Source organism: Mytilus trossulus, chromosome 5 (assembly GCF_036588685.1).
Source record: "Mytilus trossulus isolate FHL-02 chromosome 5, PNRI_Mtr1.1.1.hap1, whole genome shotgun sequence".
Lineage (NCBI taxonomy): Eukaryota > Metazoa > Mollusca > Bivalvia > Mytilida > Mytilidae > Mytilus > Mytilus trossulus.
The window spans coordinates 32,631,850-32,644,266 of record NC_086377.1 but is presented as its reverse complement, the minus strand read 5'-3'; the positions used below and the strand labels follow the sequence as shown (position 1 = coordinate 32,644,266).

At 32.4% G+C, this 12,417-nt stretch overlaps 1 long non-coding RNA gene across 1 annotated transcript; it reads right to left on the bottom strand.

Moving 5' to 3' along the window:
- Window positions 1–5,440: 5,440 nt before the first annotated feature.
- LOC134719584 (uncharacterized) lies at window positions 5,441–8,007 on the bottom strand. Its single transcript, XR_010107624.1, has 3 exons — window positions 7,869–8,007; window positions 6,754–6,869; window positions 5,441–5,578 (listed from the first exon to the last, which is right to left on the bottom strand). It is a non-coding gene; the product is annotated as an uncharacterized LOC134719584 (long non-coding RNA).
- Between the last annotated feature and the right edge of the window lie 4,410 nt (window positions 8,008–12,417).

The window sequence follows — 12,417 nt, the reverse complement described above, 5'->3', positions numbered from 1 at the left end:
GAGATAAAGGATACTACAGATACAGTTAAGTCGGCTTCATATCTTGACTTACATCTAGAAATTGACAATGAGGGTCGGTTGAAGACAAAACTTTACGACAAAAGAGATGATTTCAGCTTTCCAATTGTGAACTTTCCATTTCTAAGTAGCAACATTCCAGCAGCACCTGCATACGGGGTATATATCTCCCAATTGATACGATATTCCCGTGCTTGCATTTCCTATCATGATTTTCTTGATAGAGGGTTTCTGCTCACAAGGAAGCTATTAAACCAAGAGTTCCAAATGGTGAAGTTGAAATCATCCCTTCGTAAATTTTACGGACGACACCACGAGTTGGTTGACCGTTATGGAATAACCGTTTCACAAATGATATCGGATATGTTCCTTACGTCGTAACTACAATCCCCTTCCCTTTCATGAATTTGACCTACCGAATTAGACTATTTACCGGATTCGTAATCACATAAGCAACACGACGGGTGCCGCATGTGGAGCAGGATCTGCTTACCCTTCCGGAGCACCTGAGATCACCCCTAGTTTTTGGTGGGGTTCGTGTTGTTTATTCTTTAGTTTTCTATGTTGTGTCATGTGTACTATTGTTTTTCTGTTTTTCTTTTTTCATTTTTAGCCATGGCGTTGTCAGTTTGTTTTAGATTTACGAGTTTGACTGTCCCTTTGGTGTCTTTCGTCCCTCTTTTAGCGCTATAAAACCAGGTTTAATGCACCATTTGCTACATTTGAAAAAGCCTGTACCAAGTCAGGAATATGACAGCAATTGTCCATTCGTTTTTGATGCGTTTTGTTATTTGTTTTTGCCATGTGATTATGGACTTTCCGAATTGGTTTCCCTCTGAGTTCAGTATTTTTCTACTTTTTTTTGTAATGACAGTGACACTGATTAAGACAGTGCAATATTGGTATAGACATGATTGACACATACAAGAGTATCAGTTACTAGTAATATAGCAATCATATACAAGAACGAGCTTTCCGACAGTTCCAGAGTACAAGAAGACAATACTAACAAGACAATCTTAACAGACAGCACAATTTTAACAAACGGAAAACAACCAACAGACTAAACTTGTCCACAAACACTACGCATTTTATAAACAGATCAAACAATACGAACTTCAAGAAAAACCAGGAATTAATTTAAGTGCTACAGAAAGGTTTCACTATATTCTGAAATTAGAAAATGTATATAACATGATAGTTTGTTGATACCAGTTGTCTTTTTCAGAAATGATATCGGATATGTTCCTAACGTCGTATGTAGAATCCACTTCCCTTTTCATGAATGTGACCTAACGAATTATACTATTTACCGGATTTGTAATAACATGAGCAACACGGCGGGTGCCACATGTGGAATAGGATCTGCTTACACTTCCGGAGCACCTGAGATCACCCCAGTTTTTGGTGGGGTTCGTATTGCTTAGTCTTTGGTTTTCGATGTTGTGTCATGTGTACTAATGTTTGTCTGTTGTCTTTTTCATTTTTAGCCATGGCGTTGTCAGTTTATTTTCGATCTATGAGTTTGATTGGCCCTCTGGTATCTTTCGCCCCCCTGGTATCCTTCGCCCCTATTTTTGAATACACTGACATCCTACCAAAACGCACATACATGACACATGTTGTTCTCTGTACATTGACATAGGACCATACAAAATACATAGAAGGATGATTTTTGCCAAAAAAAGAAATAATGCGTGTAATGTAATACACAGAGAATCACAGTATTATTTCGTAATTTGTTATATGTAAGATAAATTTATACAATGAAATATCTTGTGTGCGTGATTTTCATTATTTTTATGAGTTGCCACGATATTCTTGATAATTAATGAGATATAGTAAGATGTGGTATGAGTGCCAATGAGACAACTATCCATCCAAGTAAGAATTTACAAAAGTAAACCATTATAGGTCAATGTACGGTCTTCAACACGGTGCCTTGGCACAAACCGAACAGCAAGCTGTAAATGGCTCCAAAAATTATAAGTGTAAAACCATTCAAACGGGACAATTAACGGTCTAAACTATATAAAAAGTGCAGTTATATTGGAACTCTTTGTTTTTACCAGGTTCATATAACATAGACTGAAAGTTAAGTACGATATTTGTATATTTTCAAACGAGAACTGCAATTCAATTAGAACTGTCTCGGTGGTTTTGCCGTAGTTTGCTGGATTTATTTATTTATTTATTTCTTCCTCTGTGATATTTCATCCTGAGGATAATTTGTCCCGGTTATTTTTTTCTAGGCATGGTATTTCACAGGTTGATTTTTTCCAGAGGAGTGAAAATCTATCTGTGTTATGCGGATAGTATGTACCGGTATATATTTGCCGTACTATATTTCACAGAACCGTGTGAAATAGAGTCCCATTAACTACTATGTCTGTTACTCACAATCAATAGATACCTGACTATAATTATAAAATGTTTCACAAAGGTAGATCAAATTTGCATAATTTATCAAAGGGAGGTAATTATGAGGAATTTGTATTTTAAAGATGTTAATATAATATATTTCTGAATCTATTTTTGTATATAGTGAAATTTTTCCTTGAATCTTATTTTTTATATATTCATTTATATAAAAAGATGACTTACAACTTGATTTAATAAGACAGATAACATTTCACAGGTAAAAACTATCCAGCTGTTAACCATGCTTTTGTTCCAATATATTGTTATGCTATGATTTATCTGATTTCCATATAATTAACAACTACATCTCTGTCCCCAGACAAAACTATTTATATAGTTTAAAATATCATCATAATCAAATTCTCCTATTATCTACAGAGCTTATGTTGTATTGTTATATGTATAACCGACGTTAAATAAATCTTTTATGCTTATGCTATGCTTATGCTGTTAACAGTAGTAATGCAACTATATTTCTACTTTACTTTTAAATTTATATTTGTACTGAGATCTGAAAACAACTCACTTTTACATGGATTTCACTAACCTTATTTAATCATGATATTATTTTCACAATTACGATCTTTGAAATTACTTCTGGTTTTCTTCCTTATGTTTCATGATAATTTTCTTTTTAAAAATATGATATATATATTGACTTGAATATTTCAGGAAATTTTTCAAGGATAATTTGTGAAATTATTACCCATTATAACACATTTTTTTTTAACAATTTCGCTTTTTTTCAAATACGCTATTATTATTTCATAGTACTTTTTAAGGATAAGCTTTTTCTAATAACTATTCAAAAAGTTAACTACCCAGATAGAATTTCACGGCAAAGGAAAAATATTCCAGGGAAATATTTCCCTCCGGATAAAAAAAATAACAACAACTACTGTCACATGTATTCCTCCGGATCAAATTTCACCCGGAAAGCAAAATTATATCCGGGTGAAATTTGATCCGGAGGAAAAAATATCACAGTAGTTGTTGTTATTTATTATCCGGAGGAAAATATTTCCCTGGGATATTTATTCCTTTGCCGTGAAATTCTATCTGGGTAGTTAACTTATTGAATAATTATTAGAAACAAACTTATCCTTAACAAATACTATGAAATAATAAATGTGTAATTGAATTAAACCTATTTTGTAAAAGAAAGGTATTATAGTGGGAATTATTGCACAAATTACTATTGAAAAAAATTCCTGAAAAAAATTCAAATAAATATCATTCTTTTGAAAAGAAAATTATCATTAAACGTAAGAAAGAAAACCAGAAATAATTTCAAAGATCGTAATTGTGAAATAATATCATGATTAAATAAGGTAAGGGAAATATATGTAAAAGTGAGTTGTTTTCAGATTTCAGTACAAATATACATAAAAAACATAAAGGTAGAAATATAGTTGCATAACTACTGTTAACAGTAATGGAAGAATTTGATAATGATAATATTTTTAACTATATAAATAGTCCAGGGACAAAGATGTTGTTTTTGATTATATGGAAATCAGATAAATTATAGCATAACAATATATTAGAACAAAAGCAATTTTAACAGGTGGATAGTATTTACCTGTTAAATGTTATCTGTCTTATTCAAAATTCATGTTGTAAGTCATCTTGTTATATAAATGAATATATAAAAAATAAGATTCAAAGAAAAATTTCACTATGAAATAGATTCAGGAATATATTATATTAATATCTTTAAAATATAAATTGCTCATAATTTCCTCCCTTGGATAAATTATGCAAATTTGTTCTACCTTTTAGAAACATTTTATAATTAAAGTCAGGTATATATTGATTGAGAGTAACTTACATACTAGTTAATGGGACTATATTTCACAAGGTTCTGTGTAATATGATACGGCAAATATATACCGGTACATACTATCCGCATAACACAGATAGATTTTCACTCCTTTGGAAAAATTCTACCTGTGAAATACCATGCCAGGAAAAAAATTACCGTGACAAATCATCCTCAGGATAAAATATCACAGAGGAAGAAATAAACCGTTACAGGGGTAAAACATGTTTGATAGATCTCAACCCTCCCCCTATACATGTAGCCAATGCTTTTTACTAGACTGAAACGCTAGCACAATCGATACTGAGCTTAGTTTATCATATAACCCTACTCAGACACTGCATTGTGAACACGAGTTATCCCTCATCTCACTCCTAAATTCTGCGTGCTTGGCGACAAAAACCCAACAAATACCAGTACCTCTGTAACGGTTTATTAGAATGCAGTGTCTGAGTAGGGTTATATGATAAACTAAGCTCAGTATCGATTGTGCTAGCGTTTCAGTCTAGTAAAAAGCATTGGCTTCATGTATAGGGGGAGGGTTGAGATCTATCAAACATGTTTTACCCCGCCGTATTTCTGCGCCTGTCCCAAGTCAGGATCCTCTGGCCTTTGTTAGTCTTGTATTATTTTAACTTTTAGTTTCTTTTGTATAATTTGGAGTTTAGTATGACGTTCATTATCACTGAACTGGTGTATATATATTTTTGACAGGCCAGCTGAAGGACGCCTCTGGGTGTTGGAATTTCTCGCTGCATTGAAGACCTGTTGGTGACCTTCTCCTGTTGGTTGCTCTGCGGTCGGGTTGTTGTCTCTTTGACCCATTCCCCATTTCCATTCTCAATGTTATTGATTCAAATATAGTTAACATGCTGTCGTCATGATTATTCAGGTTATATTTGCCGCTGGAGATTATCAAACCACCAATCAATTAAAACTTTGGTTGTACCCTCCGTAAAATATTGAGAACGCCTTTAGAATATACATACAGTATTGTCAAACTTATCAAATAACAACCAGGTTCCATTTTATTAAAAAAATATACTAATGATTTTTGTTGTGGAAGTACTTAATCTGGATGAGGGATGACGTTTCAATGAAATCTCGGTTTCATCCGAGCGGAACAGCCTTCATTCAGGTGGTCCTTCTGTACACTCATCTTAAAACAAAAGACAGAAATGAAATTAAAACTTTTTAATAAATTCTATGCATCCATTACGTGCACTTGACATCCAATGTCTTAGGTAAGAGCATTCAAGACAGTCCGCATATATGACAAAATGTTCACTTCTTTCTTTCTTGTCCATCATCAACACCCTAGAAAACAAAATAGAATAAACTTAAATAATTCTTTCATGTATAACAGTATTAGACCACCGTATGCTCATACAGACTTTAAATAGTACCAAACTAGACTACCCAGGTCAGTGGATCTTTATGTTTATTTTCATTTCGTATGTATTTTTAGTCGGGTTCCGGTCTCAATAAATGATAGCCCACATCATCTTCTATTGGTGATATAATAACTCTTCGTTCATATTTAAGAATGATTAGCAAATGCAGTCATTTAGTAAAAAAAAATACGAAACAATTTAAAATTGATGTAATGGCATTTGTATTCAATGTACTATCAAAGTTTTGAAAACTAAAATAACAGTCAGTTGAATTATTTTATATCATAACATTATAAGTTAAAACATCATACTAGTAACTGACAATATATAATAATGAAATAGTTTTTGAACGTATTCATTTTTCTATCTTGCTTAATGTTTTGTTACTTTGATTGATTTGCATCTTCTAAATCAATTTATGAGATGTGAACATAGGTAAATCACCGTAACCTACATTTATGTTTTATCTGAGGGTCTGGAGTGGGTTTCAAGAATAGAGAAATTAAAACTCCAGAGAATAAATGACAGAAACATTAACGCGTTAAAAAGGTAAAAAATAAAGATTACAGAATGATGTTTTTTAACAAATAAAGAATAGAGTATATTTGACAAGAAAAAAGTAAATGCAGAATAGAGAAATAAACCTTCAGAGAATAAAGGACAACATCATTAAAGAACAGCTTTAAAAAGGTAAAAAATAACGAACAGAATATTGGTTTCTAACAAAAAAAGAATAGAGTATAGTTGGCAAGAAAAATGTAAATAAAGAATAGAGAAATAAACCTTCCGAGAATATTTTAATAAGGACAACATCATTAAAGAACAGCTTTAAAAAGGTGAAAAAATAAAGGACAGAAATATTGTTTCTAACAAATTAAGAATAGAGTATATTTGGCAAGAAAAATGTAAATTAAGAATAGAGAAATAAACCTTCAGAGAATATTAAAAGGACAACAACATTTTAGAACAGCGTTACAAAGGTAAAATTATACAGGACAGAAATATTGTTTCTAACAAATAAAGAATTATACAGAAACGAACACACTCTCATTCGGACCCTTCAACCAGCGGGACAAATGATAAAAGTTAAATACATACCGGACAGTAACAAACACATGAGTCTATTCCATTAGGTATATAACTGCATCCCTTATAAGAACAATCGTCTATGATGCCCTGGGAACAGTCTTTATCTGCATTTCTCTTCTCAACAGCTTAAATGAAGATAATCATAATGAAATTCACAATTTGACTTATTATATCAGTTCAATAGGGCGCTGAACAAAAATAGTTATTTATTTAATTCAACGGAAAGAAATGTTAACATTTATGACACTCGTGTACTTTGTTTAGAACTAAATTAGGAAATTCGAGAATGCAACTTAGCAATTTCAACAATCTCTTTGCGTTCCTAATGACGAATTTAATCTAAAAATGTGTACGAACATCAAGACGGGTGCCACTGATCGAGCATCATTTGTAATATTGTGCGGCTTTGAGTGGACCGAAAGTAATTTAAAATGTTGAAAATAGAAATAGTATACATAGAAATTGATTCATCGTTGACAATGTAATGGAATTTGATGCGACTGTCATAAAAGTGAGAGGTTTAGCTAGCTATAAAACCAGGTTCAATCCACCATTTTCTACATTAGAAAATGCCTGTACCAAGTCAGGAATGTGACAGTTGTTATCCATTCGTTTGATGTGTTTGGACTTTTGATTTTGCCTTTTGATTTTTGATTTTCCTTTTTAAATTTTCATCGGAGTTTAGTATTTTTGTGTTTTTACTTATACAGCGGGTCATCGATACAATTTGTCATAAAGTTCAAATTCGCAAACTGAATGATTCATACTGTTGTTTTCTACATTAAATTAGGAGTTATTTTTGTGCATTTTCGTTACCGTGAAAAAAGCAAAAATTTCCACGTTCCAAGTATAGTTGATTACACGTGGGTTTCGAGTAAAATTATACATTGTTTGTACTGTAAGAAAACACAATTCTTGTATTGCCAGTTTGTAGAGTATAAGGTATTTATCTGAATACAAGGATATATGCTCGGATTAATCTGACCTGCTCAGAGCGTCGCTGATGAGTCTTATGTAGACGAAATGCGCGTCTCGCGTATTTAATCATAAGCTTGGCACCTTTGATAACTATTGAACCACTTTTCTTTTAAGGAAAAAATCCTCTAATGCTACAAAATATTTACCTATTCCGCTCGATACTTGTTGAACACAGACTAATACTAGAATCAAAAGAAGCATTATTCTTGCCATGTTGTAACGTTATTGTCAGACCTTCTAACTAATACTGATGTTAAACGTCAAATGATGATCATATAAATTGTATGATAATATTATTGAAAATCGAATTTTAATCTCTGTCAGCGGATTTCGGAGCCCTTAAATTCAATTGATAAAAAATATATTGAAACGATAAAATATTATTCTCATTGTAATATGATAATCATTTGTCCAATCAATTCCTCTGAAGTCAAACATCCCCACAATAGACTGTGATGAAGCAATACCAGCTGGCTACAGATATACAAACAATGAATGTCAATAGTTATCACGATCCTCATTAAACGTTATAATTACAGATCGAAAAATCAAAACAAATTCAATTTTATTACATATACATAAAGATATAGATGATTGAAATAATATAAATGTACTGTAGTTTTGTCCACTGAATTATTTTTTGGGGGGAGGGGGGGATGGAGAAGGAAGATGTTGTTGTTGCAGATGTTAATGATGTTTAGTATTGTATGTGTGTGTGGGTGTGTTTCCATCATTTGTAGAATGACAGGGATAGTTATTTACTGTTAATTTAATGGATACATTAAGAAATAATGAGTACAAAAAACTCTGGTACATGCCGCGGACAAACTAGTATTCCGATAGTTACATTGCACAAAAAAGACAATTTAGAAAAAATACAGCTAGACAACTCACACAGAAAACAAAACGTATGCACACAATAGATAGAAAACAGATGGAGCAATACGAACTTCAACAAAATCATAAAGCGAACCTAAATATAACATAAAGGTTTCATTATATTTCAAAAATTTGAAAACAATACAACATAACACTTATTTAGTACCAGTTTTGTGAAGATACACATAAAGTAAAACAAATATATTATATTGAAAGATGCATCATTAAAATTAATTATTGCAAAATAAAAAAATAATTTCTAAGTACGACCTGTAAGTTAGCCAGATGGGGGAATAATTGACTGTTGTTCTTTCTTTATTTCTATCTTTTTTTTATATTGGGTTTGTTTGTTTGCTTTGCTAAACTTTGTTTATTATCATAAAGACATGTTCTGTGTTAACAACAGCTTTGTGGTCTTTGTCAATATGGTTTCTTATATAAAAGGAACAATATGCGTAACGAATGTGTTTGTAATATTATCTTCATTCAGTTTAATTTGTTCAGTTCCAGGTATTTGTTTGATCGCGAATATAATAGTACTGAATATGTTAGACTCTTGATTATAAGCAGAAACAGTCTTACAAGATAAACCAAGTGTTTCAATCACATTTGAAACATGCTTCTTTATATATGAATGTTTTAAAATTTCACCAGCTTTACATAGATCGCCCTACGACTGTCATCAGCTTGTAAAAAAGCAGATTTACACAGCAGTAGCGGATTCAGAGGAGGAGAGGCGTAGAGGGTTTATGCCCCCCACTAATAAGAACAGAAATAATGTTTCAGCATAAAATCGTTCAAATGGTTTTTTTCGGTGAAATAGAAATACGACAACCTATAACAAAAATCCTGGATCTGCCCCTGTTTGCACAACACCGTTCGATACAAATTATTGTATGAAAGCAATCCGTAAAAGCTTAATTATCTCCCTGTACATGATAATGTTTATGTTTTCTTTTAAATTAATAATTCATATGTTTAAATACTGAAATAAAAATAATAAAAAAAAAGAAAATTCAAACCTAAAACACCCTTATCCAAAATCAAAAGCTCAAATATTTAACAAAATGGAAAACAACTGTAACTATACTTTTGTCATTCTAGACCAATACACCTACACTGTATATACTTATATAAATGACAGGCACTGTGGTATAGACACCAGTTATATCAACTCATAACAGAAGCAAGGATTAAAATTTAGTATGTGCGCCAGACGCGCGTTTCGTATACACAACACTCACCAGTGACACTCGAATCAAAATAAGTTTTTTTTTCTACGGTCGGGTTGTTGTCTCTTTAACACATTCCCCATTTCCATTCTCAATTTTATTAAAAGGCCAAATCACTGTGGTATAGACACCAGATATATAAACTCATAACAGAAGCCAGGATTAAAATTTAGTATATGCGCCAGACGCGCGTTTCGCATACACAACACTCATCAGTGACACTCGAATCAAAATAAGTTTGTTGTTTTTTTCTACGGTCGGGTTATTGTCTCTTTAACACATTCCTCATTTCCATTCTCAATTTTATTAAAAGGCCAAATAAGTACGAAGTTGAAGAGCATAAAGGATCAAACATTCCTAACATTTTGCCGAACACAGCTTAGTTAATCAATTCCTGAGATAGAAACATCTTAGTATTTCAAAAAATCTAAATTTTTGTAAACAGTTAATTATATGCCTATGCAGTAAATAACCAAGTGATATCCCCTTTTGCGGGCTTTCAAACGCTTTATTTATAGAAAACATTTGTTTACAGTAAAACAAAATCTGTAATGTCATTATTATAAACAAGCACGTTTAAAACAAAGCAAGTATACAAAACACACAAGAGCTCCCTTTACATTTGTTGTCTTATGATTCGCATGACAAAAAGAACAGATGAAGTTCACCTGTTAAAAGTAAATAGCAACTTACCTATATTGAAAGTGATATAGTGAAGTTAAGGGAGAAGCAAGAGTAATATCTTCCTTAGTGTCTCTAGATAAAGGAAGATGTGGTATGAGTGCAAATGAGTCAACTCTCCATCAAGTATCAATTTATAAAAGTAAATCATTATAGGTCAATGTACGACCTTCAATACGGAGCATTAGCTCCCACCGAACAGCAAGCTATAAAGGGCCCCAAAAATTAATAGTGTAAAACCATTTCAACGGGAAAACCAACGGTCTAATCTATATAAACACGAGAAACGAGAAATACGTCTGAACCACACACAGACGACAACAACTGAACACTCTGTATGCTGACAATGTAATTTATATATGCACAATGAATGTACAGTCGATAGACGATATTTTTATGTAAGTACTTTACATTAACATTAACATTAAAACAGAAGAAAATAAAACAGGACGATTATAGATACACGACGTTTTTAATACTTTGCCTTAAATAGTAATACTGTTCAATTAAACATAATCACTTATTGTTTGTTTGGTTTTACATCTATTATTCAAGTAGAACAATACAATTATGCTGGTTTGCAAATACCCATGTAATTACTTTATCTAAACAATGATGTTTTATTTAACACGGTACTCTGTATCACAAAATACATATGTGACAATTAAACAGAGTTGTCATTTCCTATTTATGATGCTGTACAACTTTGTTTTTCATGTGGTCTTCCAACTGTTTCATTTTGAGAGTAACTGATATATATATATGATGTAGACGAAATGCTCGGTTGACATCCAAATTGTTAGCCATGTAATTTTCTGACTTCTTGCATTACCTAACATGTAAATATTGTATCTATCGTGTGCATGTTTATGGGTGTAAGAAAAAGTCAAATTAAATAAGTGTATTAGTATATCATTTATGCAAATATTTTAATTGAGTTGAACGATCTTAAGTTTGAAAGTTAACAAAAGGAAATTTAAACTCAGAAGTCGACGACAAACTGACAACAGCCATTCGTCTCAACTTGGTCGATTCCGTACCCTCAGAAGGAGAGTAGCGGATTCTACCGAGGATTGCCGAATGTGACAACAGCTTGCCAAAAAAGAAAAACGACGAAAAGATAAACAACAGTTTACACATCGCAACATCGAAAACCAAAGACTAAGCAACCTGACCCCACCAAAGCATAGGGGTTTATTTAAACTCAGAGGAAAATTAAACTCAGAGGTCGACGACAAATTGACAACAGCTTGCCAAAAAAAAAACCACGAAAAGATAAACAACAGTTTAGGCTTTTCTACCTCAGGCATAGATTACCTTAGCTGTATTTGGCAAAACTTTTAGGAATTTTGGTTCTCAATGCTCTTCAACTTCGTACTTTATTTGTCCTTTTTGACTGTTTTGGATTCGAGCGTCACTGATGAGTCTTTTAGAGACGAAACGCGCGTCTGGCGTATATACAAAACTTAGTCCTGGTATCTATGATGAGTTTATTTACACATCGCAACATCGAAAACTAAAGACTAAGCAACATGACCCCACCAAAGCATAGGGGTAATCGGATGTGCTCCAGAGACGTAAGCAGATCCTGCTTTACATATTGTATGCATCGTTTGGCCAAGATAAGTACAAACCGGTGATAAATCTTATTTGATACGTCATATTCGTGGAAAGTAGGACGAAATTTTGGTAACCACAATTGGAACATACAAATCATAACATAGAAAACTAAAGACTGTACAACACGAATCAAAGCAGAAAACGAGTTAATCTCCGGTGCTCCGTAAGAGTAAGCAGATATTAAAACATGCAAAACCTTTCTTCAAAGTTGTGTTAACATCCTATATAAGTTATTAACAGTTGGTACCTGACTTATAGTTTAAAAACATTCAATTGTAGTCCA